At 31.6% G+C, this 19,663-nt stretch overlaps 1 long non-coding RNA gene across 1 annotated transcript in view; it reads right to left on the bottom strand.

Annotated features, from left to right (window-relative positions):
* The window catches only part of LOC139521092 (uncharacterized), a 39,994-nt gene that overhangs the window by 13,614 nt on the left and 6,717 nt on the right, over positions 1-19,663 (bottom strand). The window lies entirely within an intron of this gene.

The raw sequence follows: 19,663 nt of genomic DNA, 5'->3' as shown, positions 1-19,663 counted from the left end.
TAAAACCTAAAGGTTGAAACATGCGTCTGGCGTAAATATTAAATTTTATATTATATTTTAATTCAGGTATCTATGATGAGTTTAATTTACAAGTCCCATTTTAACATGAAGCATCTTTTTGTCAAATTGTTGAGGAAAAAAACTAATTCCATTGCCTATCAAATATAAACATAAACTTAAGCAAACTGTAATGTACTTACATGTGGCCAGTCCTATACTGATGAGTCTTCATTCTTCATCTATCGAGGAGGGCAACATATACTAGATGCTGTATCTGTAACAAAAACTATCAATTAATATCACCTTTAAATAGAGGCTATTTGCTGTTTCAAGTTTTCAGAATTGAATCTTTGAATTAGCGTGTCAACGTTACATTAAAACCTAAAGCTTGCTCTTTGCAGAGGACTGCTTTTAACATTTTTTGATTTGAGCGTCACTGATGAGTCTTTTGTAGACGAAACATGCGTCTGGAGTAAATATTAAATTTTAATTCAGGTATCTATGATGAGTTTAATTTACAAGTCCCATTTTAACATGAAGCATCTTTTTGTCAAATTGTTGAGGAAAAAAACTAATTCCATTGCCTATCAAATATAAACATAAACTTAAGCAAACTGTAATGTACTTACATGTGGCCAGTCCTATACTGATGAGTCTTCATTCTTCATCTGTGGAGGAGGGCAACATATACTAGATGCTGTATCTGTAACAAAAACTATCAATTAATATCACCTTTAAATAGAGGCTATTTGCTGTTTCAAGTTTTCAGAATTGGATCTTTGAATTAGCATGTCAACGTTACATTAAAACCTAAAGCTTGCTCTTTGCATAGGACTGCTTTTAACATTTTTTGATTTGAGCGTCACTGATGAGTCTTTTGTAGACGAAACATGCGTCTGGAGTAAATATTATATTTTAATTCAGGTATCTATGATGAGTTTAATTTACAAGTCCCATTTTAACATGAAGCATCTTTTTGTCAAATTGTTGAGGAAAAAAACTAATTCCATTGCCTATCAAATATAAACATAAACTTAAGCAAACTGTAATGTACTTACATGTGGCCAGTCCTATACTGATGAGTCTTCATTCTTCATCTGTCGAGGAGGGCAACATATACTAGATGCTGTATCTGTAACAAAAACTATCAATTAATATCACCTTTAAATAGAGGCTATTTGCTGTTTCAAGTTTTCAGAATTGAATCTTTGAATTAGCGTGTCAATGTTACATTAAAACCTAAAGGTTGAGACATGCGTCTGGCGTAAATATTAAATTTTATATTATATTTTAATTCAGGTATCTATGATGAGTTTAATTTACAAGTCCCATTTTAACATGAAGCATCTTTTTGTCAAATTGTTGAGGAAAAAAACTAATTCCATTGCCTATCAAATATAAACATAAACTTAAGCAAACTGTAATGTACTTACATGTGGCCAGTCCTATACTGATGAGTCTTCATTTTTCATCTGTGGAGGAGGGCAACATATACTAGATGCTGTATCTGTAACAAAAACTATCAATTAATATCACCTTTAAATAGAGGCTATTTGCTGTTTCAAGTTTTCAGAATTGAATCTTTGAATTAGCGTGTCAACGTTTCATTAAAACCTAAAGCTTGCTCTTTGCAGAGGACTGCTTTTAACATTTTTTGATTTGAGCGTCACTGATGAGTCTTTTGTAGACGAAACATGCGTCTGGCGTAAATATTAAATTTTAATTCAGGTATCTATGATGAGTTTAATTTACAAGTCCCATTTTAACATGAAGCATCTTTTTGTCAAATTGTTGAGGAAAAAAACTAATTCCATTGCCTATCAAATATAAACATAAACTTAAGCAAACTGTAATGTACTTACATGTGGCCAGTCCTATACTGATGAGTCTTTATTCTTCATCTGTTGAGGAGGGCAACATATACTAGATGCTGTATCTGTAACAAAAACTATCAATTAATATCACCTTTAAATAGAGGCTATTTGCTGTTTCAAGTTTTCAGAATTTAATCTTTGAATTAGCGTGTCAACGTTACATTAAAACCTAAAGCTTGCTCTTTGCAGAGGACTGCTTTTAACATTTTTTGATTTGAGCGTCACTGATGAGTCTTTTGTAGACGAAACATGCGTCTGGCGTAAATATTAAATTTTATATTATATTTTAATTCAGGTATCTATGATGAGTTTAATTTACAAGTCCCATTTTAACATGAAGCATCTTTTTGTCAAATTGTTGAGGAAAAAAACTAATTCCATTGCCTATCAAATATAAACATAAACTTAAGCAAACTGTAATGTACTTACATGTGGCCAGTCCTATACTGATGAGTCTTCATTCTTCATCTGTCGAGGAGGGCAACATATACTAGATGCTGTATCTGTAACAAAAACTATCAATTAATATCACCTTTAAATAGAGGCTATTTGCTGTTTCAAGTTTTCAGAATTGAATCTTTGAATTAGCGTGTCAACGTTACATTAAAACCTAAAGCTTGCTCTTCGCAGAGGACTGCTTTTAACATTTTTTTGATTTGAGCGTCACTGATGAGTCTTTTGTAGACGAAACATGCGTCTGGCGTAAATATTAAATTTTAATTCAGGTATCTATGATGAGTTTAATTTACAAGTCCCATTTTAACATGAAAATCTTTTTGTCAAATTATTGAGGAAAAAAACTAATTCCATTGCCTATCAAATATAAACATAAACTTAAGCAAACTGTAATGTACTTACATGTGGCCAGTCCTATACTGATGAGTCTTCATTCTTCATCTGTCGAGGAGGGCAACATATACTAGATGCTGTATCTGTAACAAAAACTATCAATTAATATCACCTTTAAATAGAGGCTATTTGCTGTTTCAAGTTTTCAGAATTGAATCTTTGAATTAGCGTGTCAACGTTACATTAAAACCTAAAGGTTGAAACATGCGTCTGGCGTAAATATTAAATTTTATATTATATTTTAATTCAGGTATCTATGATGAGTTTAATTTACAAGTCCCATTTTAACATGAAGCATCTTTTTGTCAAATTTTTGAGGAAAAAAACTAATTCCATTGCCTATCAAATATAAACATAAACTTGAGCAAACTGTAATGTACTTACATGTGGCCAGTCCTATACTGATGAGTCTTCATTCTTCATCTGTCGAGGAGGGCAACATATACTAGATGCTGTATCTGTAACAAAAACTATCAATTAATATCACCTTTAAATAGAGGCTATTTGCTGTTTCAAGTTTTCAGAATTTAATCTTTGAATTAGCGTGTCAACGCTACATTAAAACCTAAAGGTTGAAACATGCGTCTGGCGTAAATATTAAATTTTATATTATATTTTAATTCAGGTATCTATGATGAGTTTAATTTACAAGTCCCATTTTAACATGAAGCATCTTTTTGTCAAATTGTTGAGGAAAAAAACTAATTCCATTGCCTATCAAATATAAACATAAACTTAAGCAAACTGTAATGTACTTACATGTGGCCAGTCCTATACTGATGAGTCTTCATTCTTCATCTGTCGAGGAGGGCAACATATACTAGATGCTGTATCTGTAACAAAAACTATCAATTAATATCACCTTTAAATAGAGGCTATTTGCTGTTTCAAGTTTTCAGAATTTAATCTTTGAATTAGCGTGTCAACGTTACATTAAAACCTAAAGCTTGCTCTTTGCAGAGGACTGCTTTTAACATTTTTTGATTTGAGCGTCACTGATGAGTCTTTTGTAGACGAAACATGCGTCTGGAGTAAATATTAAATTTTAATTCAGGTATCTATGATGAGTTTAATTTACAAGTCCCATTTTAACATGAAGCATCTTTTTGTCAAATTGTTGAGGAAAAAAACTAATTCCATTGCCTATCAAATATAAACATAAACTTAAGCAAACTGTAATGTACTTACATGTGGCCAGTCCTATACTGATGAGTCTTCATTCTTCATCTGTCGAGGAGGGCAACATATACTAGATGCTGTATCTGTAACAAAAACTATCAATTAATATCACCTTTAAATAGAGGCTATTTGCTGTTTCAAGTTTTCAGAATTGAATCTTTGAATTAGCGTGTCAACGTTACATTAAAACCTAAAGCTTGCTCTTTGCAGAGGACTGCTTTTAACATTTTTTGATTTGAGCGTCACTGATGAGTCTTTTGTAGACGAAACATGCGTCTGGCGTAAATATTAAATTTTAATTCAGGTATCTATGATGAGTTTAATTTACAAGTCCCATTTTAACATGAAGCATCTTTTTGTCAAATTGTTGAGGAAAAAAACTAATTCCATTGCCTATCAAATATAAACATAAACTTAAGCAAACTGTAATGTACTTACATGTGGCCAGTCCTATACTGATGAGTCTTCATTCTTCATCTGTCGAGGAGGGCAACATATACTAGATGCTGTATCTGTAACAAAAACTATCAATTAATATCACCTTTAAATAGAGGCTATTTGCTGTTTCAAGTTTTCAGAATTGAATCTTTGAATTAGCGTGTCAATGTTACATAAAGCTTGAGCGTCACTGATGAGTCTTTTGTAGACGAAACATGCGTCTGGCGTCAATATTAAATTTTATATTATATTTTAATTCAGGTATCTATGATGAGTTTAATTTACAAGTCCCATTTTAACATGAAGCATCTTTTTGTCAAATTGTTGAGGAAAAAAACTAATTCCATTGCCTATCAAATATAAACATAAACTTAAGCAAACTGTAATGTACTTACATGTGGCCAGTCCTATACTGATGAGTCTTCATTCTTCATCTGTCGAGGAGGGCAACATATACTAGATGCTGTATCTGTAACAAAAACTATCAATTAATATCACCTTTAAATAGAGGCTATTTGCTGTTTCAAGTTTTCAGAATTGAATCTTTGAATTAGCGTGTCAACGTTACATTAAAACCTAAAGCTTGCTCTTTGCAGAGGACTGCTTTTAACATTTTTTGATTTGAGCGTCACTGATGAATCTTTTGTAGACGAAACATGCGTCTGGCGTAAATATTAAATTTTAATTCAGGTATCTATGATGAGTTTAATTTACAAGTCCCATTTTAACATGAAAATCTTTTTGTCAAATTATTGAGGAAAAAAACTAATTCCATTGCCTATCAAATATAAACATAAACTTAAGCAAACTGTAATGTACTTACATGTGGCCAGTCCTATACTGTTGAGTCTTCATTCTTCATCTGTCGAGGAGGGCAACATATACTAGATGCTGTATCTGTAACAAAAACTATCAATTAATATCACCTTTAAATAGAGGCTATTTGCTGTTTCAAGTTTTCAGAATTGAATCTTTGAATTAGCGTGTCAACGTTACATTAAAACCTAAAGCTTGCTCTTTGCAGAGGACTGCTTTTAACATTTTTTGATTTAAGCGTCACTGATGAGTTTTTTGTAGACGAAACATGCGTCTGGCGTAAATATTAAATTTTAATTCAGGTATCTATGATGAGTTTAATTTACAAGTCCCATTTTAACATGAAGCATCTTTTTGTCAAATTGTTGAGGAAAAAAACTAATTCCATTGCCTATCAAATATAAACATAAACTTAAGCAAACTGTAATGTACTTACATGTGGCCAGTCCTATACTGATGAGTCTTCATTCTTCATCTGTCGAGGAGGGCAACATATACTAGATGCTGTATCTGTAACAAAAACTATCAATTAATATCACCTTTAAATAGAGGCTATTTGCTGTTTCAAGTTTTCAGAATTGAATCTTTGAATTAGCGTGTCAATGTTACATTAAAACCTAAAGGTTGAAACATGCGTCTGGCGTAAATATTAAATTTTATATTATATTTTAATTCAGGTATCTATGATGAGTTTAATTTACAAGTCCCATTTTAACATGAAGCATCTTTTTGTCAAATTGTTGAGGAAAAAAACTAATTCCATTGCCTATCAAATATAAACATAAACTTAAGCAAACTGTAATGTACTTACATGTGGCCAGTCCTATACTGATGAGTCTTCATTCTTCATCTATCGAGGAGGGCAACATATACTAGATGCTGTATCTGTAACAAAAACTATCAATTAATATCACCTTTAAATAGAGGCTATTTGCTGTTTCAAGTTTTCAGAATTGAATCTTTGAATTAGCGTGTCAACGTTACATTAAAACCTAAAGCTTGCTCTTTGCAGAGGACTGCTTTTAACATTTTTTGATTTGAGCGTCACTGATGAGTCTTTTGTAGACGAAACATGCGTCTGGAGTAAATATTAAATTTTAATTCAGGTATCTATGATGAGTTTAATTTACAAGTCCCATTTTAACATGAAGCATCTTTTTGTCAAATTGTTGAGGAAAAAAACTAATTCCATTGCCTATCAAATATAAACATAAACTTAAGCAAACTGTAATGTACTTACATGTGGCCAGTCCTATACTGATGAGTCTTCATTCTTCATCTGTGGAGGAGGGCAACATATACTAGATGCTGTATCTGTAACAAAAACTATCAATTAATATCACCTTTAAATAGAGGCTATTTGCTGTTTCAAGTTTTCAGAATTGGATCTTTGAATTAGCATGTCAACGTTACATTAAAACCTAAAGCTTGCTCTTTGCATAGGACTGCTTTTAACATTTTTTGATTTGAGCGTCACTGATGAGTCTTTTGTAGACGAAACATGCGTCTGGAGTAAATATTATATTTTAATTCAGGTATCTATGATGAGTTTAATTTACAAGTCCCATTTTAACATGAAGCATCTTTTTGTCAAATTGTTGAGGAAAAAAACTAATTCCATTGCCTATCAAATATAAACATAAACTTAAGCAAACTGTAATGTACTTACATGTGGCCAGTCCTATACTGATGAGTCTTCATTCTTCATCTGTCGAGGAGGGCAACATATACTAGATGCTGTATCTGTAACAAAAACTATCAATTAATATCACCTTTAAATAGAGGCTATTTGCTGTTTCAAGTTTTCAGAATTGAATCTTTGAATTAGCGTGTCAATGTTACATTAAAACCTAAAGGTTGAGACATGCGTCTGGCGTAAATATTAAATTTTATATTATATTTTAATTCAGGTATCTATGATGAGTTTAATTTACAAGTCCCATTTTAACATGAAGCATCTTTTTGTCAAATTGTTGAGGAAAAAAACTAATTCCATTGCCTATCAAATATAAACATAAACTTAAGCAAACTGTAATGTACTTACATGTGGCCAGTCCTATACTGATGAGTCTTCATTTTTCATCTGTGGAGGAGGGCAACATATACTAGATGCTGTATCTGTAACAAAAACTATCAATTAATATCACCTTTAAATAGAGGCTATTTGCTGTTTCAAGTTTTCAGAATTGAATCTTTGAATTAGCGTGTCAACGTTTCATTAAAACCTAAAGCTTGCTCTTTGCAGAGGACTGCTTTTAACATTTTTTGATTTGAGCGTCACTGATGAGTCTTTTGTAGACGAAACATGCGTCTGGCGTAAATATTAAATTTTAATTCAGGTATCTATGATGAGTTTAATTTACAAGTCCCATTTTAACATGAAGCATCTTTTTGTCAAATTGTTGAGGAAAAAAACTAATTCCATTGCCTATCAAATATAAACATAAACTTAAGCAAACTGTAATGTACTTACATGTGGCCAGTCCTATACTGATGAGTCTTTATTCTTCATCTGTTGAGGAGGGCAACATATACTAGATGCTGTATCTGTAACAAAAACTATCAATTAATATCACCTTTAAATAGAGGCTATTTGCTGTTTCAAGTTTTCAGAATTTAATCTTTGAATTAGCGTGTCAACGTTACATTAAAACCTAAAGCTTGCTCTTTGCAGAGGACTGCTTTTAACATTTTTTGATTTGAGCGTCACTGATGAGTCTTTTGTAGACGAAACATGCGTCTGGAGTAAATATTAAATTTTAATTCAGGTATCTATGATGAGTTTAATTTACAAGTCCCATTTTAACATGAAGCATCTTTTTGTCAAATTGTTGAGGAAAAAAACTAATTCCATTGCCTATCAAATATAAACATAAACTTAAGCAAACTGTAATGTACTTACATGTGGCCAGTCCTATACTGATGAGTCTTCATTCTTCATCTGTCGAGGAGGGCAACATATACTAGATACTGTATCTGTAACAAAAACTATCAATTAATATCACCTTTAAATAGAGGCTATTTGCTGTTTCAAGTTTTCAGAATTTAATCTTTGAATTAGCGTGTCAACGTTACATTAAAACCTAAAGCTTGCTCTTTGCAGAGGACTGCTTTTAACATTTTTTGATTTGAGCGTCACTGATGAGTCTTTTGTAGACGAAACATGCGTCTGGAGTAAATATTAAATTTTAATTCAGGTATCTATGATGAGTTTAATTTACAAGTCCCATTTTAACATGAAGCATCTTTTTGTCAAATTGTTGAGGAAAAAAACTAATTCCATTGCCTATCAAATATAAACATAAACTTAAGCAAACTGTAATGTACTTACATGTGGCCAGTCCTATACTGATGAGTCTTCATTCTTCATCTGTCGAGGAGGGCAACATATACTAGATGCTGTATCTGTAACAAAAACTATCAATTAATATCACCTTTAAATAGAGGCTATTTGCTGTTTCAAGTTTTCAGAATTGAATCTTTGAATTAGCGTGTCAACGTTACATTAAAACCTAAAGCTTGCTCTTCGCAGAGGACTGCTTTTAACATTTTTTTGATTTGAGCGTCACTGATGAGTCTTTTGTAGACGAAACATGCGTCTGGCGTAAATATTAAATTTTAATTCAGGTATCTATGATGAGTTTAATTTACAAGTCCCATTTTAACATGAAAATCTTTTTGTCAAATTATTGAGGAAAAAAACTAATTCCATTGCCTATCAAATATAAACATAAACTTAAGCAAACTGTAATGTACTTACATGTGGCCAGTCCTATACTGATGAGTCTTCATTCTTCATCTGTCGAGGAGGGCAACATATACTAGATGCTGTATCTGTAACAAAAACTATCAATTAATATCACCTTTAAATAGAGGCTATTTGCTGTTTCAAGTTTTCAGAATTGAATCTTTGAATTAGCGTGTCAACGTTACATTAAAACCTAAAGGTTGAAACATGCGTCTGGCGTAAATATTAAATTTTATATTATATTTTAATTCAGGTATCTATGATGAGTTTAATTTACAAGTCCCATTTTAACATGAAGCATCTTTTTGTCAAATTTTTGAGGAAAAAAACTAATTCCATTGCCTATCAAATATAAACATAAACTTGAGCAAACTGTAATGTACTTACATGTGGCCAGTCCTATACTGATGAGTCTTCATTCTTCATCTGTCGAGGAGGGCAACATATACTAGATGCTGTATCTGTAACAAAAACTATCAATTAATATCACCTTTAAATAGAGGCTATTTGCTGTTTCAAGTTTTCAGAATTTAATCTTTGAATTAGCGTGTCAACGCTACATTAAAACCTAAAGGTTGAAACATGCGTCTGGCGTAAATATTAAATTTTATATTATATTTTAATTCAGGTATCTATGATGAGTTTAATTTACAAGTCCCATTTTAACATGAAGCATCTTTTTGTCAAATTGTTGAGGAAAAAAACTAATTCCATTGCCTATCAAATATAAACATAAACTTAAGCAAACTGTAATGTACTTACATGTGGCCAGTCCTATACTGATGAGTCTTCATTCTTCATCTGTCGAGGAGGGCAACATATACTAGATGCTGTATCTGTAACAAAAACTATCAATTAATATCACCTTTAAATAGAGGCTATTTGCTGTTTCAAGTTTTCAGAATTTAATCTTTGAATTAGCGTGTCAACGTTACATTAAAACCTAAAGCTTGCTCTTTGCAGAGGACTGCTTTTAACATTTTTTGATTTGAGCGTCACTGATGAGTCTTTTGTAGACGAAACATGCGTCTGGAGTAAATATTAAATTTTAATTCAGGTATCTATGATGAGTTTAATTTACAAGTCCCATTTTAACATGAAGCATCTTTTTGTCAAATTGTTGAGGAAAAAAACTAATTCCATTGCCTATCAAATATAAACATAAACTTAAGCAAACTGTAATGTACTTACATGTGGCCAGTCCTATACTGATGAGTCTTCATTCTTCATCTGTCGAGGAGGGCAACATATACTAGATGCTGTATCTGTAACAAAAACTATCAATTAATATCACCTTTAAATAGAGGCTATTTGCTGTTTCAAGTTTTCAGAATTGAATCTTTGAATTAGCGTGTCAACGTTACATTAAAACCTAAAGCTTGCTCTTTGCAGAGGACTGCTTTTAACATTTTTTGATTTGAGCGTCACTGATGAGTCTTTTGTAGACGAAACATGCGTCTGGCGTAAATATTAAATTTTAATTCAGGTATCTATGATGAGTTTAATTTACAAGTCCCATTTTAACATGAAGCATCTTTTTGTCAAATTGTTGAGGAAAAAAACTAATTCCATTGCCTATCAAATATAAACATAAACTTAAGCAAACTGTAATGTACTTACATGTGGCCAGTCCTATACTGATGAGTCTTCATTCTTCATCTGTCGAGGAGGGCAACATATACTAGATGCTGTATCTGTAACAAAAACTATCAATTAATATCACCTTTAAATAGAGGCTATTTGCTGTTTCAAGTTTTCAGAATTGAATCTTTGAATTAGCGTGTCAATGTTACATAAAGCTTGAGCGTCACTGATGAGTCTTTTGTAGACGAAACATGCGTCTGGCGTCAATATTAAATTTTATATTATATTTTAATTCAGGTATCTATGATGAGTTTAATTTACAAGTCCCATTTTAACATGAAGCATCTTTTTGTCAAATTGTTGAGGAAAAAAACTAATTCCATTGCCTATCAAATATAAACATAAACTTAAGCAAACTGTAATGTACTTACATGTGGCCAGTCCTATACTGATGAGTCTTCATTCTTCATCTGTGGAGGAGGGCAACATATACTAGATGCTGTATCTGTAACAAAAACTATCAATTAATATCACCTTTAAATAGAGGCTATTTGCTGTTTCAAGTTTTCAGAATTGAATCTTTGAATTAGCGTGTCAACGTTACATTAAAACCTAAAGCTTGCTCTTTGCAGAGGACTGCTTTTAACATTTTTTGATTTGAGCGTCACTGATGAATCTTTTGTAGACGAAACATGCGTCTGGCGTAAATATTAAATTTTAATTCAGGTATCTATGATGAGTTTAATTTACAAGTCCCATTTTAACATGAAAATCTTTTTGTCAAATTATTGAGGAAAAAAACTAATTCCATTGCCTATCAAATATAAACATAAACTTAAGCAAACTGTAATGTACTTACATGTGGCCAGTCCTATACTGTTGAGTCTTCATTCTTCATCTGTCGAGGAGGGCAACATATACTAGATGCTGTATCTGTAACAAAAACTATCAATTAATATCACCTTTAAATAGAGGCTATTTGCTGTTTCAAGTTTTCAGAATTGAATCTTTGAATTAGCGTGTCAACGTTACATTAAAACCTAAAGGTTGAAACATGCGTCTGGCGTAAATATTAAATTTTATATTATATTTTAATTCAGGTATCTATGATGAGTTTAATTTACAAGTCCCATTTTAACATGAAGCATCTTTTTGTCAAATTTTTGAGGAAAAAAACTAATTCCATTGCCTATCAAATATAAACATAAACTTGAGCAAACTGTAATGTACTTACATGTGGCCAGTCCTATACTGATGAGTCTTCATTCTTCATCTGTCGAGGAGGGCAACATATACTAGATGCTGTATCTGTAACAAAAACTATCAATTAATATCACCTTTAAATAAAGGCTATTTGCTGTTTCAAGTTTTCAGAATTTAATCTTTGAATTAGCGTGTCAACGTTACATTAAAACCTAAAGGTTGAAACATGCGTCTGGCGTAAATATTAAATTTTATATTATATTTTAATTCAGGTATCTATGATGAGTTTAATTTACAAGTCCCATTTTAACATGAAGCATCTTTTTGTCAAATTGTTGAGGAAAAAAACTAATTCCATTGCCTATCAAATATAAACATAAACTTAAGCAAACTGTAATGTACTTACATGTGGCCAGTCCTATACTGATGAGTCTTCATTCTTCATCTGTCGAGGAGGGCAACATATACTAGATGCTGTATCTGTAACAAAAACTATCAATTAATATCACCTTTAAATAGAGGCTATTTGCTGTTTCAAGTTTTCAGAATTGAATCTTTGAATTAGCGTGTCAACGTTACATTAAAACCTAAAGCTTGCTCTTTGCAGAGGACTGCTTTTAACATTTTTTGATTTGAGCGTCACTGATGAATCTTTTGTAGACGAAACATGCGTCTGGCGTAAATATTAAATTTTAATTCAGGTATCTATGATGAGTTTAATTTACAAGTCCCATTTTAACATGAAAATCTTTTTGTCAAATTATTGAGGAAAAAAACTAATTCCATTGCCTATCAAATATAAACATAAACTTAAGCAAACTGTAATGTACTTACATGTGGCCAGTCCTATACTGATGAGTCTTCATTCTTCATCTGTGGAGGAGGGCAACATATACTAGATGCTGTATCTGTAACAAAAACTATCAATTAATATCACCTTTAAATAGAGGCTATTTGCTGTTTCAAGTTTTCAGAATTGAATCTTTGAATTAGCGTGTCAACGTTACATTAAAACCTAAAGGTTGAAACATGCGTCTGGCGTAAATATTAAATTTTATATTATATTTTAATTCAGGTATCTATGATGAGTTTAATTTACAAGTCCCATTTTAACATGAAGCATCTTTTTGTCAAATTTTTGAGGAAAAAAACTAATTCCATTGCCTATCAAATATAAACATAAACTTAAGCAAACTGTAATGTACTTACATGTGGCCAGTCCTATACTGATGAGTCTTCATTCTTCATCTGTCGAGGAGGGCAACATATACTAGATGCTGTATCTGTAACAAAAACTATCAATTAATATCACCTTTAAATAGAGGCTATTTGCTGTTTCAAGTTTTCAGAATTTAATCTTTGAATTAGCATGTCAACGTTACATTAAAACCTAAAGGTTGAAACATGCGTCTGGCGTAAATATTAAATTTTATATTATATTTTAATTCAGGTATCTATGATGAGTTTAATTTACAAGTCCCATTTTAACATGAAGCATCTTTTTGTCAAATTGTTGAGGAAAAAAACTAATTCCATTGCCTATCAAATATAAACATAAACTTAAGCAAACTGTAATGTACTTACATGTGGCCAGTCCTATACTGATGAGTCTTCATTCTTCATCTGTCGAGGAGGGCAACATATACTAGATGCTGTATCTGTAACAAAAACTATCAATTAATATCACCTTTAAATAGAGGCTATTTGCTGTTTCAAGTTTTCAGAATTTAATCTTTGAATTAGCGTGTCAACGTTACATTAAAACCTAAAGCTTGCTCTTTGCAGAGGACTGCTTTTAACATTTTTTGATTTGAGCGTCACTGATGAGTCTTTTGTAGACGAAACATGCGTCTGGAGTAAATATTAAATTTTAACTCAGGTATCTATGATGAGTTTAATTTACAAGTCCCATTTTAACATGAAGCATCTTTTTGTCAAATTATTGAGGAAAAAAACTAATTCCATTGCCTATCAAATATAAACATAAACTTAAGCAAACTGTAATGTACTTACATGTGGCCAGTCCTATACTGTTGAGTCTTCATTCTTCATCTGTCGAGGAGGGCAACATATACTAGATGCTGTATCTGTAACAAAAACTATCAATTAATATCACCTTTAAATAGAGGCTATTTGCTGTTTCAAGTTTTCAGAATTGAATCTTTGAATTAGCGTGTCAACGTTACATTAAAACCTAAAGGTTGAAACATGCGTCTGGCGTAAATATTAAATTTTATATTATATTTTAATTCAGGTATCTATGATGAGTTTAATTTACAAGTCCCATTTTAACATGAAGCATCTTTTTGTCAAATTTTTGAGGAAAAAAACTAATTCCATTGCCTATCAAATATAAACATAAACTTGAGCAAACTGTAATGTACTTACATGTGGCCAGTCCTATACTGATGAGTCTTCATTCTTCATCTGTCGAGGAGGGCAACATATACTAGATGCTGTATCTGTAACAAAAACTATCAATTAATATCACCTTTAAATAAAGGCTATTTGCTGTTTCAAGTTTTCAGAATTTAATCTTTGAATTAGCGTGTCAACGTTACATTAAAACCTAAAGGTTGAAACATGCGTCTGGCGTAAATATTAAATTTTATATTATATTTTAATTCAGGTATCTATGATGAGTTTAATTTACAAGTCCCATTTTAACATGAAGCATCTTTTTGTCAAATTGTTGAGGAAAAAAACTAATTCCATTGCCTATCAAATATAAACATAAACTTAAGCAAACTGTAATGTACTTACATGTGGCCAGTCCTATACTGATGAGTCTTCATTCTTCATCTGTCGAGGAGGGCAACATATACTAGATGCTGTATCTGTAACAAAAACTATCAATTAATATCACCTTTAAATAGAGGCTATTTGCTGTTTCAAGTTTTCAGAATTGAATCTTTGAATTAGCGTGTCAACGTTACATTAAAACCTAAAGCTTGCTCTTTGCAGAGGACTGCTTTTAACATTTTTTGATTTGAGCGTCACTGATGAATCTTTTGTAGACGAAACATGCGTCTGGCGTAAACATTAAATTTTAATTCAGGTATCTATGATGAGTTTAATTTACAAGTCCCATTTTAACATGAAAATCTTTTTGTCAAATTATTGAGGAAAAAAACTAATTCCATTGCCTATCAAATATAAACATAAACTTAAGCAAACTGTAATGTACTTACATGTGGCCAGTCCTATACTGATGAGTCTTCATTCTTCATCTGTGGAGGAGGGCAACATATACTAGATGCTGTATCTGTAACAAAAACTATCAATTAATATCACCTTTAAATAGAGGCTATTTGCTGTTTCAAGTTTTCAGAATTGAATCTTTGAATTAGCGTGTCAACGTTACATTAAAACCTAAAGGTTGAAACATGCGTCTGGCGTAAATATTAAATTTTATATTATATTTTAATTCAGGTATCTATGATGAGTTTAATTTACAAGTCCCATTTTAACATGAAGCATCTTTTTGTCAAATTTTTGAGGAAAAAAACTAATTCCATTGCCTATCAAATATAAACATAAACTTAAGCAAACTGTAATGTACTTACATGTGGCCAGTCCTATACTGATGAGTCTTCATTCTTCATCTGTCGAGGAGGGCAACATATACTAGATGCTGTATCTGTAACAAAAACTATCAATTAATATCACCTTTAAATAGAGGCTATTTGCTGTTTCAAGTTTTCAGAATTTAATCTTTGAATTAGCGTGTCAACGTTACATTAAAACCTAAAGGTTGAAACATGCGTCTGGCGTAAATATTAAATTTTATATTATATTTTAATTCAGGTATCTATGATGAGTTTAATTTACAAGTCCCATTTTAACATGAAGCATCTTTTTGTCAAATTGTTGAGGAAAAAAACTAATTCCATTGCCTATCAAATATAAACATAAACTTAAGCAAACTGTAATGTACTTACATGTGGCCAGTCCTATACTGATGAGTCTTCATTCTTCATCTGTCGAGGAGGGCAACATATACTAGATGCTGTATCTGTAACAAAAACTATCAATTAATATCACCTTTAAATAGAGGCTATTTGCTGTTTCAAGTTTTCAGAATTTAATCTTTGAATTAGCGTGTCAACGTTACATTAAAACATAAAGCTTGCTCTTTGCAGAGGACTGCTTTTAACATTTTTTGATTTGAGCGTCACTAACGAGTCTTTTGTATACGAAACATGCGTCTGGCGTAAATATTAAATTTTATATTATATTTTAATTCAGGTATCTATGATGAGTTTAATTTACAAGTCCCATTTTAACATGAAGCATCTTTTTGTCAAATTGTTGAGGAAAAAAACTAATTCCATTGCCTATCAAATATAAACATAAACTTAAGCAAACTGTAATGTACTTACATGTGGCCAGTCCTATACTGATGAGTCTTCATTCTTCATCTGTCGAGGAGGGCAACATATACTAGATGCTGTATCTGTAACAAAAACTATCAATTAATATCACCTTTAAATAGAGGCTATTTGCTGTTTCAAGTTTTCAGAATTGAATCTTTGAATTAGCGTGTCAATGTTACATTAAAACATAAAGCTTGAGCGTCACTGATGAGTCTTTTGTAGACGAAACATGCGTCTGGAGTAAATATTAAATTTTAATTCAGGTATCTATGATGAGTTTAATTTACAAGTCCCATTTTAACATGAAGCATCTTTTTGTCAAATTGTTGAGGAAAAAAACTAATTCCATTGCCTATCAAATATAAACATAAACTTAAGCAAACTGTAATGTACTTACATGTGGCCAGTCCTATACTGATGAGTCTTCATTCTTCATCTGTCGAGGAGGGCAACATATACTAGATGCTGTATCTGTAACAAAAACTATCAATTAATATCACCTTTAAATAGAGGCTATTTGCTGTTTCAAGTTTTCAGAATTGAATCTTTGAATTAGCGTGTCAATGTTACATTAAAACATAAAGCTTGAGCGTCACTGATGAGTCTTTTGTAGACGAAACATGCGTCTGGCGTCAATATTAAATTTTATATTATATTTTAATTCAGGTATCTATGATGAGTTTAATTTACAAGTCCCATTTTAACATGAAGCATCTTTTTGTCAAATTGTTGAGGAAAAAAACTAATTCCATTGCCTATCAAATATAAACATAAACTTAAGCAAACTGTAATGTACTTACATGTGGCCAGTCCTATACTGATGAGTCTTCATTCTTCATCTGTCGAGGAGGGCAACATATACTAGATGCTGTATCTGTAACAAAAACTATCAATTAATATCACCTTTAAATAGAGGCTATTTGCTGTTTCAAGTTTTCAGAATTTAATCTTTGAATTAGCGTGTCAACGTTACATTAAAACATAAAGCTTGCTCTTTGCAGAGGACTGCTTTTAACATTTTTTGATTTGAGCGTCACTAACGAGTCTTTTGTATACGAAACATGCGTCTGGCGTAAATATTAAATTTTATATTATATTTTAATTCAGGTATCTATGATGAGTTTAATTTACAAGTCCCATTTTAACATGAAGCATCTTTTTGTCAAATTGTTGAGGAAAAAAACTAATTCCATTGCCTATCAAATATAAACATAAACTTAAGCAAACTGTAATGTACTTACATGTGGCCAGTCCTATACTGATGAGTCTTCATTCTTCATCTGTCGAGGAGGGCAACATATACTAGATGCTGTATCTGTAACAAAAACTATCAATTAATATCACCTTTAAATAGAGGCTATTTGCTGTTTCAAGTTTTCAGAATTGAATCTTTGAATTAGCGTGTCAATGTTACATTAAAACATAAAGCTTGAGCGTCACTGATGAGTCTTTTGTAGACGAAACATGCGTCTGGCGTCAATATTAAATTTTATATTATATTTTAATTCAGGTATCTATGATGAGTTTAATTTACAAGTCCCATTTTAACATGAAGCATCTTTTTGTCAAATTGTTGAGGAAAAAAACTAATTCCATTGCCTATCAAATATAAACATAAACTTAAGCAAACTGTAATGTACTTACATGTGGCCAGTCCTATACTGATGAGTCTTCATTCTTCATCTGTCGAGGAGGGCAACATATACTAGATGCTGTATCTGTAACAAAAACTATCAATTAATATCACCTTTAAATAGAGGCTATTTGCTGTTTCAAGTTTTCAGAATTTAATCTTTGAATTAGCGTGTCAACGTTACATTAAAACATAAAGCTTGCTCTTTGCAGAGGACTGCTTTTAACATTTTTTGATTTGAGCGTCACTAACGAGTCTTTTGTATACGAAACATGCGTCTGGCGTAAATATTAAATTTTATATTATATTTTAATTCAGGTATCTATGATGAGTTTAATTTACAAGTCCCATTTTAACATGAAGCATCTTTTTGTCAAATTGTTGAGGAAAAAAACTAATTCCATTGCCTATCAAATATAAACATAAACTTAAGCAAACTGTAATGTACTTACATGTGGCCAGTCCTATACTGATGAGTCTTCATTCTTCATCTGTCGAGGAGGGCAACATATACTAGATGCTGTATCTGTAACAAAAACTATCAATTAATATCACCTTTAAATAGAGGCTATTTGCTGTTTCAAGTTTTCAGAATTGAATCTTTGAATTAGCGTGTCAATGTTACATTAAAACATAAAGCTTGAGCGTCACTGATGAGTCTTTTGTAGACGAAACATGCGTCTGGAGTAAATATTAAATTTTAATTCAGGTATCTATGATGAGTTTAATTTACAAGTCCCATTTTAACATGAAGCATCTTTTTGTCAAATTGTTGAGGAAAAAAACTAATTCCATTGCCTATCAAATATAAACATAAACTTAAGCAAACTGTAATGTACTTACATGTGGCCAGTCCTATACTGATGAGTCTTCATTCTTCATCTGTCGAGGAGGGCAACATATACTAGATGCTGTATCTGTAACAAAAACTATCAATTAATATCACATTTAAATAGAGGCTATTTGCTGTTTCAAGTTTTCAGAATTGAATCTTTGAATTAGCGTGTCAATGTTACATTAAAACATAAAGCTTGAGCGTCACTGATGAGTCTTTTGTAGACGAAACATGCGTCTGGCGTCAATATTAAATTTTATATTATATTTTAATTCAGGTATCTATGATGAGTTTAATTTACAAGTCCCATTTTAACATGAAGCATCTTTTTGTCAAATTGTTGAGGAAAAAAACTAATTCCATTGCCTATCAAATATAAACATAAACTTAAGCAAACTGTAATGTACTTACATGTGGCCAGTCCTATACTGATGAGTCTTCATTCTTCATCTGTCGAGGAGGGCAACATATACTAGATGCTGTATCTGTAACAAAAACTATCAATTAATATCACCTTTAAATAGAGGCTATTTGCTGTTTCAAGTTTTCAGAATTTAATCTTTGAATTAGCGTGTCAACGTTACATTAAAACATAAAGCTTGCTCTTTGCAGAGGACTGCTTTTAACATTTTTTGATTTGAGCGTCACTAACGAGTCTTTTGTATACGAAACATGCGTCTGGCGTAAATATTAAATTTTATATTATATTTTAATTCAGGTATCTATGATGAGTTTAATTTACAAGTCCCATTTTAACATGAAGCATCTTTTTGTCAAATTGTTGAGGAAAAAAACTAATTCCATTGCCTATCAAATATAAACATAAACTTAAGCAAACTGTAATGTACTTACATGTGGCCAGTCCTATACTGATGAGTCTTCATTCTTCATCTGTCGAGGAGGGCAACATATACTAGATGCTGTATCTGTAACAAAAACTATCAATTAATATCACCTTTAAATAGAGGCTATTTGCTGTTTCAAGTTTTCAGAATTGAATCTTTGAATTAGCGTGTCAATGTTACATTAAAACATAAAGCTTGAGCGTCACTGATGAGTCTTTTGTAGACGAAACATGCGTCTGGAGTAAATATTAAATTTTAATTCAGGTATCTATGATGAGTTTAA

Source organism: Mytilus edulis, chromosome 4 (genome assembly GCF_963676685.1).
Source record: "Mytilus edulis chromosome 4, xbMytEdul2.2, whole genome shotgun sequence".
Classification (NCBI taxonomy): domain Eukaryota; kingdom Metazoa; phylum Mollusca; class Bivalvia; order Mytilida; family Mytilidae; genus Mytilus; species Mytilus edulis.
This window is presented reverse-complemented; position numbering and strand designations above follow the sequence as displayed.